This window comes from Dermochelys coriacea, chromosome 27 (genome assembly GCF_009764565.3).
Source record: "Dermochelys coriacea isolate rDerCor1 chromosome 27, rDerCor1.pri.v4, whole genome shotgun sequence".
NCBI classification, from domain to species: domain Eukaryota; kingdom Metazoa; phylum Chordata; order Testudines; family Dermochelyidae; genus Dermochelys; species Dermochelys coriacea.
In genome coordinates, this window is record NC_050094.1 from 5735423 (window position 1) to 5747159 (window position 11737).

Consider the following 11737-nt stretch of genomic DNA (forward strand, 5'->3'; position numbering starts at 1 on the left):
AACTATCTGTCCCTTGTTTTCTGTGCTGCCCCGGACCCCCCAATTGCTCTTTGTAGGAAGGTGACAGGCACTTTGCAAAGAAAAGGTAACGGCAAAGGTAGAAAACACAGGAAGGGTGAGGAAAGAAAACCCAAACCCCTTTCTCTGCAGGAAAAGGCTAAATAAACCTAGTTTTAAAAACAGTCAGTGAGGCCCACGACCCAGTCTTTGAAGGGAGGGTGTTGAGCCAGCAATGTAACACATGCTCACAAATAACCCCCGTCTGTCTACACACAAATCACGCTAAACCAGGGCTTGGACCCAGGGGTTGGATGGTTCAAGCTTGAGTCAAAACAGCACCCAGGGTTCAGGACCTATTGCCGAAAAGTCCCACAAAAATGTGTTGTTTAATTCGGGTGTGTCTACACTGCAATGTTAACCTAGGGCTTGAGCGTCTGCACTCGTTTGTAAGCCCAGGTTAGAAATTGGTGAACCCTGGGTCCCAGCCTGGGGCTCCAGCATCTACGTTGCATTATGCAGGCCTGAGTCCAACCACCCATATCCCAGACTTCTTTGCACCCGTCCAAAATGTGGCCACTCTTTGTTCGTGGTGCACTGTGGGAAAATTTGATTGTCCACCAAACTTGACTGTCCAGAGGACAAAGTGACTCTGCCCATGGGATTGTGGGATACTTTTAGCAAACTCCCAGAGCACAGGCCGGGGGGGAGGGGGCTTTGTCTACACTGCAAAGCAATTGGGCTTGAACCCTGGGTCCCAGCTTGACTGACGCTCGGACCTTCCACCCCTGGGAGCCCAAGATTAGCGCAATGTATATGTAGACAGAACAGAAGTTTGGCTTGAGCCTGAGTTCAAACTCTGGGCTTCCACTGCAGTGTAGACATATCCTGAGATGCTGACCTGAAAGTTCTGGTCCCTTCTGTTGGAGGGCCTCCCATGAACAGAAGAGGGTGCAGTTTGTGGACGGTGGAGAACAGATGCCTTGCAAACAAGACAGAACAAGTGTAGTATCACTGTGCCCCATAAATCAGCTGCCACACTCCACCCCAGAAACAGCTGCCTTTCAGTCATGAGCAAAGTGAGCCCTGCGTATGGATTGTAGGAACTGAGCATGCTGGGATCTTTGGATGCCAGATGCTGACATCAGTCACTGGGAAGAAACTTGCTTTTTGTAACGGACGTGATGCCTGCCTGAGATCTTGTGACACTCACATTGAGAGTTGTTTGTATAGTCATTCGGATCTGTCCACAGCGAGCCGGGAGAACATCCCCAAGGCATTCAGTGCTCCCGCCACACGACAGGAACTAGCTGTTCAGCTAGCCGAATGCAGATGCAAAATTCAATTAGAAACCACTACAGCAAGACTGGCAAATGTAACCATTATATCAGAGACTCTCAAACTTCATTGTACCGCAACCCCCTTCTGACAACAAAAACTGATACATGACCCCAGGATGGGAGACTGAAACCTGAACCCATCCAAGCTCCACTGCCTGGGGGGGCCAAAGCCAATTCAGCCCTAGGTAAGGGGCCTACAACCTGAGTCTGGCCACCCAGGGCTAAAGTCCTCAGGTTTCAGCTTCGTCCCTGGGCTGTGGGGCTTGGGCCCTGGGCGTTGGGGCTCGGGCTTCAGTCCTGCACCCCAGAAAGTCTAAGCCAGCCCTGGCAACCCCATTAAAACAGGGTCATGACCCACTTTGGGGTCCCAACCCACAGTTTGAGAACCGTTGTGTTAGATGAATATCAACTGCAGTGACTCACTTGGGAATGGGGACAAGGGCTAATAACATTATAGAAACAATACTTAGCTCTCATATAGTGCTCTTTGTCAGCAGATTGCAGAGTGCTTTACAAAGGACAGCAGTATCATCAACCTCATTTTACAGAAGGGGAAACTGAGGCATGGGGAGCAGAAGTGACTTGCCCAAGGACACCCAGCAGGCCAGTAGCAGAGGTGGGAATAGAACCCAGGTCTCCCACACTCTGTGCTTTCAGAGCATAAGATGATCAGTAGCTGGGGTCAGGGAATATTTTCCCCTGGCCCTCTGGGGTGTTACACTGTATTTTGAGGCACCTGCAATTAGGTGCTACTGGACAAGCTAGATCACCTGTAGAATTCTGGATGTGGCAGTTCCCAGGAGGGATAGCTCAGTGGTTTGAGCATTGGCCTGCTAAACCCAGGATTGTGAGTTCAATCCTTGAGGGGGCCATTTAGGGATCTGGGGCAGAAATTGGGGATTGGTCCTGCTTTGAGGAGGGGGTTGGACTAGATGAACCTCCTGAGGTCCCTTCCAACCCTGATATTCTATGATTCTAAGCGTCTGTCCTTTGTGCTGAAAAAAGAAAGTCCATTCCCTTAGCACAGAAAATCTGCTGCATTCTGAGCAGAGACAGGAAATCACCACTGGGGATTGGTACGAGTATCCTTGGCAAACAAGCCCCCCCACGCCAGTTCAGCCAACCTGTCTGACGAAAAATGAGTCACAGACTATGCCACTGACCCATGGCAGCAACCGACAAGCTGCTGGGATGCAGCCAAAAGAAGCTGGCACCTGTTCCTTTTTTTAAAGAGCCAGATCGTGGCCTCTGAATGGGATAAAAATGTGTGTGTGTGTGTGTGTGCGCGCGTGCGTGTGCATGTGTGCATGCACACATGTATTAGGGTGGAAATCTCCCACAGAAGACCCTCAGACCATGTGCCATGATTTAATCATGTATATACCATCAGTGTCGATGTATGAACAGGTTTCAGAGTAGCAGCCGTGTTAGTCTGTATTCGCAAAAAGAAAAGGAGTACTTGTGGCACCTTAGAGACTAACAAATTTATTAGAGCATAAGCTTTCGTGAGCTACAGCTCACTTCATCGGATGTATGAACAGTTAGACTCATAGACTCATAGATATTAAGGTCAGAAGGGACCATTATGATCATCTAGTCTGACCCCCTGCACAATGCAGGCCACAGAATCTCACCCACCCATTCCTGCAATAAACCTCTCGCTTATGTCTGAGCTATTGAAGTCCTCAAAACATGGTTTAAAGGTGCAGAGAATCCTCCAGCAAGTGACCCATGTCCCATGCTACAGAGGAAGGCGAAAAACCCCCAGGGCCTCTCCAATCTGCCCTGGAGGAAAATTCCTTCCCGACCCCAAATATGGCGATCAGCTGAACCCTGAGCATGTGGGCAAGATTCGCCAGCCAGATACCCAGGAAAGAATTCTCTGTAGTAACTCATATCCCACCCCATCTAATGTCCCATCACAGGCCATTGGGCCTATTTACCGTGAATAGTTAAAGATCAATTAATTGCCAAAATCATGTTATCCCATCATACCATCTCCTCCATAAACTTTTTGAGTTTAATCTTGGACATGAACACCTAAAAGCGTGTGACTGCTACACAAGAGAGCTGGATTGCACCTTTCATTAGTATATATATATCCTAAAATGCCTGACAGCCTTAAATAATCAATAGCAGAGGGAGTGAGGCATTCAAAACCCAGGCAAGGAAGGGAGGAAAGATGCTGGCAGATGAGCTCCAAAATGCGATGGCAAGTCAGTGGGGCAGAGAAGAAGGCTCTTACACCAGCATCACACGCACTGAAGAGGGACAGAGAGAAGAGACACCGAGCTGAAGATCATGGCAGGTGTCATTAGAAAAGTAATTTCCTCTAGATTTACAGTCAGGCAGTGGGCTTTACCTAGGGCCTCTTTGTGCCAAGGTGATTCATTAACTCAGTGCAGAGAAATTATCTTTGCAAGCTGAGTTAATGCGCAAAAATAATCCCCCGTCAGTTACACCTGCTCAGTTCTGCAGGATAACATGCTCACAACAAACCCTGGCCCACACAGGCTGTAAAGGTGCCACTTTAAACCATTCAGTTAAACCAATGCAGCTGTCTGTGCACACTCACACTGGTAAATTACCAGGACAGGCTAACGTGGTGCAGACTAATGCCCGCACCCACAGCCGCACCAGTTTAACATTACACCATTAATTAAACTGAGCGTAACTTCTGTGGACAGCCCGGGTCTCCATGTCCCCATCCCGCAGGCAGCGACCCCAGGCTCTTGGTTCTAAATGAGGTCAACGTGGTTCCATTCGTGCAGGGTGGGGACTTCTGAGTCCAGGGCACTGAGCAGACACAGGCCTGGCTCTTCAATTGTCCGCAGCTCCTTAGAGACCCCTGGGGGTCTGATGTTCTGCCTTCCATGCCATTGTTAGCTCAGCATCCTCACTCCCCCACAAGTGAATCTTCCTAGGATCATATCTAACAGGAGGTAGATCTCCCCATCTATCTACCTACCTACCTATAGCCCCATACATCTCCTCCTATCTAATCTATCTATCCATCCTTATCTCCTCCTTTCTTCTAGGCCCAGTGCAGAAGTTGCTGTGCTCATGGGGATGGACCAGGGCCTGCTCTGTAATAATTTATGACTATGTGAATTAGTCATTGAGCTGTTCGCTGGCTGGATACGTTGGTTTGGTTTAATAGCAGGCCACTGCGGAAACGAACAGGAAGGCAACCTGACGGTTCGAATAAGCCACCCACCTATTGACATGTAACAGGCAATGCAAGAGTCAGCCACTTTGCTGTTCTACCTCAGACCCCCTGAAATGCTCAACGGACTGGCTTGTCCCAGGGAGGTCCAAGCTTGACCACACAAAGACCCTGACTAGATTTAAAAGGACACACTCCTTCAAGCAGGGAAGGGGATCCAGACCCTAGAGGCTTGAGACATTGAGGCCTGTCTACATCTTTATTGAGGCACAGCAGAACTCCGGAGAAGACAGACATGCTGGAGACCTTCCATTGTTTGAAGCCCTTTTCCTCAGATGCTTTGCGTTATTCCCACTGTTAACATTAAACAGCACTTTGGTTTGGGAAAGTTGTTTTGAGTCACAGTATTGAACCCAAGCACAACTCCCGAAGGGCAGAACCGCCGGTACCGAATCCAGTCAGAGCTGCTGGGCAAGCACAAGTGATATGCTGCGGGCTGCACCCAAGACCTGGGCTAGGAGTGCAAGGAGGGATGTCCTCCTCCTGCCCATTAGGTCCCACGCTGTTCCCTGGAGTAATGAACTGTGCTGTCAAGAGACAGGACTCCATAGCAGGACTCCGGATGGAGGCTGCTGGACGCAGAGAGCCCCCGTGGTTCTTTCTGACTTTCCTGCTTCCAGCCGGGATTACACCCTGGGCTCCCTCCATCCTGCGCTGGATTAGGAACTCAGGGCAGGGCCTGCTGCCTGGCTCACATGAACGTGTGCAGCAGCTGAGTGCAAGGAGAGAGATGAGCCCTCAGCAGCTATCCAGCAGCAAAGACGAAATATTCCCTGCCATGGCCGTCCCTGCTTTCCAGGAGCAACTGTAATTTGAAAGCCCATCAGCGTTTAGCTGCGGGATGAATGCTTCTGCCATTATTGCAGGTGCCAGGCAGTTGTCCCTCCTCCACATAGTCTCCACAACTGCAGCTTTTCAACAAGGATCCGAATCTTTCTCAGAGAGAAAGGACTGCCTGCCCTGGGAAAAATCCGCCAGTTTCTGCCGGCTAGAGCAGTGCAGCCTCATGGGCATATCCCCAAACCTCCCACTCACCACAGCTGCTCAGCTGAAAGCAGCCGAACGCCTGGAGTCTCAGCATGAGCCAGCCTCCCACGGCTCTCAGATCCTGTGGGCCACCTTCCCACGCAGCCTCTCTCTCTCTCACCACAGCTGGTGCATAAGGCAGGAGAGGAGAGTGTAGCAAAATGACACTGAGCGGCAAATTCATGGTACTTCCTGCCTCAGGATGTCAAAGCGCTGCCCATATATTAACGGATTTCCACTCTGATGTCTCCGAAAGGAAAGGGAAGCATTATTCATCCCAATTGGGAAACTGAGGCACAGAATACGAGCTAAGGGAGATCTCTTGTATCTCAGGGGGGAGGGAGAGTTCAGAAGGATCCGATTTCAAATCCCAGGCCCCTCATGTGGACCCTCTGCAGCACCCCACTCTGCCTTCATCCCTTCCCCTCCCCCACGCCCCAGAAACAGTCGTGAAGCCAGTGCTGCTGAGGCTGGGGAGTTGCAGCTGTGCCGCTCTGCCATCTGTACCTGCTGGGGGAGCTGGAATCGCCACACTTCCTGTCCTAAACTGTCCCACTGCCTGCGAGAGCGCTGGGAAAGGGCCCAGGAACCAGCCTTTCTGGCCTCACTAGCTCTGTCCTCCACAAGGGGCACAGACCCATCTCACATGGGGGCTGGATCTTTGCACCAATCTGCAGGGATGCGACATCGGGGCCTGCTCTGGGAATGGCACCAGGGCATCCAGGGAGGACATTGAACGGGGAGAGAGAGAGAGACGTTGCCTTGTCACTGAGATCTTAACGGCTCTGCCAGCTCAGACAGCAACGGGCTAGGTGGGCGATACAGTGACAGCTTCCCTGACAGCCGAGACAAATGACCCTCGCAACCAGTTGTCTTGTTGTTTGTGCAGGACGACAACGTTTGTTCTCTGTGGCGTGTTCCATCCCCCAGCTCCCTTCACGTAGGCGCAGAGGAGACAGCCAGTGACAACGGCACGGCTGGAAGTTAAACAAGCCAGAGAAGGTGCATTGGGAACCTGGGAGATGTTCCCAGCCAGCAGGGAATAGCCCCACTATGACCGGGCCAGGTGCCTCCCTTGCGCCCCCTCATGGCCAAGGGCCACGCTACAGACAGCCCGCTTCGGTTTCCCCTCTTGGAGTGTTCAAATCAACTTTGCTTCAGCCTTTTCCTTGGTCAAAAAATACCCCTCCTAGGGGACTAGGTTTGCTGATATAAAATAAACTGTAAATAAAACTCAACCACCCCAGACAAAGTCCATTCATAAATCCACACTATCACCCCCAGGCTTCTCTTCCCGCACCTAGGCCTTTCTGCCTGGGGCCTCTGTAGTCCAGGGTCTCTACCAGGCCCCCCCGCCCCGCCTGAAAAGCTTTCTTTCCTCTCTGCAAACTTTGCCATAACGTCCTGAGCTTTCTCCTTTCCTTGCAGCCTCATGTGGCTCTTTACAGGGCAATCTCCCACATGTGCCTCATTCATAATCCAGGTTAGCTGGCCCCAGCCATCCAGCCCGTAAAGGGCAAGCCACCCGGTTACACCCAACCTCTAGGTTTTCAACTTGCCCTTGGAGAATAAATCACTGAAATACAAGTCCAAGGCACTGATAAGTTAGTACAAGATCCTGATGGCCATTACTAGTGATGCCCTGGTCCCGAGCTGACTGACCAGATCACCACGATTCACAGATGAACTGCAGCAGACGAAGCACGCATGGCAGAGAGATAGTGCACCAGTCATGCAAAAACCACCGTCAATCCATCTGCGTGCTGCACTGTGATACAGATGCAAAAATTGTCCACGAGTCCCTCCCCACAAGAATTGTTAATCTTTAGCAGAGAGAGCTTTTCTGCCAAAGGTTTATTGGGCATTTGAGGGAAGTGGGTATTAAACCAAGCAAACACGAAGGGGTTTTAAGGAGTCTGAACCAAAAATCACATCCTCTTTACACCAATTGTATCCCTTACTCAACTGCATGAGAGCAAGGAGGCGGAAAGATGGGGCAGAGCAGTGGTTAAGGGTTACATCATGCTCATCACTAGTGTCTGAATGCCAGCTACGTTTCTTGGTATTTGTGGTGTCATCAACCTACTAATTCCCTTTTCAGCCAGAGAGTCTTCCAGGAACAGCCAGGTGGATCAGAGCTGAATTGCTGACATAAACAAATAAGGAAAAGAAGCCTTTAAAAAAAACTATTTGGGGGCATTCCTAAGAACAAACAAACAAACAGACAAAACAAAGGACCAGGGCCAGTTTATTTTGTCCTGTGCTGGGCACTGCTCAGGGTAAGGAAAAGTGAGGAAGTTCCTCTGCCAGTGGCTCACTCACACCCAGCCTGACCTCAAAGCTCGAATGCCCTGTAGCTGCCTCTGCAGAGAATTTCAAGCTATTCTTCCACTTTGATTACTGCTAGAGGTGACCCACCGGGTAGCTTGCATTGGCCAAGCTCTGCATACACCAGGGGCTCCTTTCATCTCTCCATCCTCCACCCACCCAGAGACTCCCTGTGTGCCACTCTCTCCTCCCCACATAGCAGGGCTCCCATTCACACAACCTCATGGTAGGGGACACAGTCCTCTCTTCCCTCCAGCACCAGAAATGGGGTGTTCTATGCTGGAGGGAATTAATGGGGACCATCACCCAGTTGTTAGATCTATCGACAATTGCAGAGGTGCTTGAAGCTGTATCTATGCTGAATACATTCCAGGGACTCCGTGTGTCCCCCCTTTTCCCCAAAGTCAATAAGTTCTGGCCACTGACACTTAGAACATTTGGAATTGATCCAAAGCGGCTCTTCAAAGTTGGCATGTTGCAGCCAAGCAGAGAAATGCCACCAAGCTGAGTGTGAGGCCTTCCTGAGTTCACCCAGTTGTTTATATTGCAGTAGCACCCAGAAGACTCAGTCACAGGCCAGGCTGCCCCACCGTGTTAGGTGCTGTACACCCTCAATCTATCTAGGATGCAGCTTTACAGGTGGCAGCCATAGTGTAGACAACACGCCAGAGTTTTGACAGGTGCTGTATGACTCTCCTCAGAGCAGGTGTAGATGGAGCTCTGATGACAGCACCCAGCCCTGATGTGCACTAATGCTCCCCCTGCTGGAGATGCACTGGTACTAAACCAGCACGCCACATCCTTAAAGCTAGGATTTTGGCTTGGAAGTTTTTAGAAATTTTCACCACAAAGATGCAGGAAAAAGAGTTAAGTCCCCAAAAGGTCACCAAATAATGTCGTTTTGGCTGCATCGACGTACACAAGAGTATAGCGAAGATGCTGAAAGATGAAGTGGCGGTGTGAAGGTCAGAGAGGGAGCCTTCCCCGCACTCACCCCGCAGCGACAGCTCCTGTCTTGCCAGGGCCGGCTCTACCCTTTTTGCCACCCCAAGCAGCACACCGAATTACCACCACCGCAAGCGGCTGAAGAGATAGAAGCTGCCGCAGAATTGCCACCACCACAGAAACGCCCTAACGGCAAACGGACGGCCGCCCCTTGCAGATTGCCGCCCCAAGCATCTGCTTGGAAAGCTGGTGCCTGGAGCTGGCCCTGTGTCTTGCAGGTCTGGGCCCGGTTGCCTGCTTCAGAGCTTGTAACCTGGCAGACCATGATACAGTGTCATTCATGGTGTGGCACTGAGACCCCGTGCACCACGTCACACCACCACTCAGTTTGGGGGCCTAATTAAATGGGGGAGTTGTTTTGTTTTGTTTTTACAGCCGTTTCCAAGATTTCACCAACTTTATTCAAATTCACCATTTCCATGACCTTCCATGACAAACTCCTAACCCTGCTCTGTGCATGTTCCTGCCCCAGCCACTGCAGCCCATGCATCGGGATGTTAAAGCAGGCTGGTGCTTGCCGTCAAGGCAATGCTGAAGGATCTGTATAGATGGCGGCAGGGACATTTACACTTCTCAGTAATATAACACCACCAGCTTCCTGGGCTACCCCTGCTCTCTGCCTTCAATGTCTCCCATCCTATCAGCCACCACATTTCCATCGGAGACTTGCATCCATCAGGGTGAGAGAACAGTGTGCAGAATGCCCATGTCTCCGAAATAATTCCACCACCTTTTGTGTTAGCCAACAGCCCGCTGGGCTGCTTTGCATCACCAATTCTACAACCGGAGGTGTGACCGCAGCACGGGTTGCCCTACCCGCACTAGCTTTGATCTAGCTAGCATGGCTTAAAAGAGCTGTGAAGTCATAGCAGCATGGGCTGGTCCCCCAGATATGTACCCACACTCCTAGCCCACCCAGAAGCCAATGGGAATTAGGTGTCTGGGCACTTTTCAAACGTCCATGCTATATCTCTCTGTGTCTTTAGGCCACTAACGACCTTCAAAAATCTGGCCCTTAGATGCTTTTGAAAATTTTACCCTAAGCGCCCAGTTATGAATGTAAGAAACTATGGGTGAAATATTCAAAATTGCCTAGAGGAGCTGTGCACCCAACTCCCATTGGTTCAATGGGACGCTCCACCAGTGCAGGGCTCTGTGCTAACAGATCTTCATGCAGGAGACTAGGCAGAGAAAACCGACCCTATCTGAGGTGCTGTGGAATGCATGTGGATTAGTCCTAAGCAAACAAACTGAAGAAACTGAGATCCCGCAACCCTTCCAGTCTAAACCTAAACCCGCCCCCTCCAGAGAGACGTATAATTGCTAGGGTGATGATAAACCCTGCTCAGTTCTTGCACCAGGCACCTCAATTGTAACCAGCCTCTGGTTTCCTGTGAGTCATTCTGACTCTTCCCTGTCCGAGAGCACAGAACGGAGTTAAAAATAAAAAAGGGCTGAAATCAAATCAAATGGGGAAATGAGTTTCTCCGCCCACCCCCACTTCTCCCCAACAAGCGATCCATCTTTCACACACACAAGCAGGACTGGCCCGTCTAAGCACCTGAGCCCATTAGACTTGACATAGAACAACGCTAGGCAGTGAATAATATCGATGGACTTTTATTGCACATAACTACCCAGCAGGTTCCCTCCTCAATTTATTAATCACAGAGCAACTCCCCTGCCATTCGCTGCAACGCTGAGTGCAAGGCTGAGAGACGCCAATCACTTGGCAGGGGGTTCTCAGAAGTGAGCTAACCCTGCTGCTATTGAAGAGAGTAGCAGCTAAGTCCCATGGAATGCTAAGGAATTTTCCATCCCTCTAGTCAATTATCTGGTTCCATTTCTCCTAGCCCACATACAAGAACATTACAGTCAAAAAGTTAAAGTGCTTCACAGATAGGCATTGCCTTGGTTAAGGATGCCTGTGCAACCTTAATTCAGCCCCCATCTTTGCCCTTCCTGCAATTCCTTCCCTCCTTCACTACACAGCTTCCAACTTCTTCAACAAGCGAGGAAGGGGGTCTTACCGACAACAGTGTCTGTCACTATACAACCCGGATTCGTCCCCAGGGCAGCTCCAGCCCGTGCACTACTCAAATTTCTGTGCTGCAGTTCCATAGTCAGGCTCCTCTGCCTGAGTTAACTGAAAATGGCTGAGCGCATCAAGTGCCTCAGAGCCTGCTAGTGGCAGCTATTAAAGCTACCTCCTGACTGCCTTCCTTTTCACTGGCCCTGTTGCTTGCAGACACTGAGGGAAGCACTGTTCAAGGCTCTCCCAGTTGCCTTCCACCTTTGCAGAGAGTCTGTGCTCTGGTGGAGCTTTCAGCCACTCCATTCTTCCACTCATGGTATCTTCTTTAACATCCATTCACTCTTGGTACCATGTGGCATTCAGGAATCACGCTGGGCCCCAGGTGCTTGGCAGGGAGCCTAATTACTCAGTGTCCCATTCCAATTGCCTCTGCATAACAAAGCGTGGACTTCTGCAGCCCCTCTCCAGACTGTCTGTCTCTTAGGCTAACCTTCTTCAAGGTCCTCCAGTACCACAAGACCCTCAAATATTGCAGTGACAGGAGCCATAGATAGTGGACACACTGCAGAGATGCAGAATGTGAGTTGCTCATGCCCAGAGCCAAGCAAGGCCTAAGACAGGAGTAAAAGTCTCATTAATACAGGGATCATACTGAAGTCCGTGGGCCAGACTCTGCAAAGGCAGCTATCACCACCACCTGTGTGCCCCCTAATGCTCGCCTGCTCCAGGGGCAGAAGAGGTCCCGGCCTAACTTAGCGCAGCCTTGTTGGCTCCTCTAAC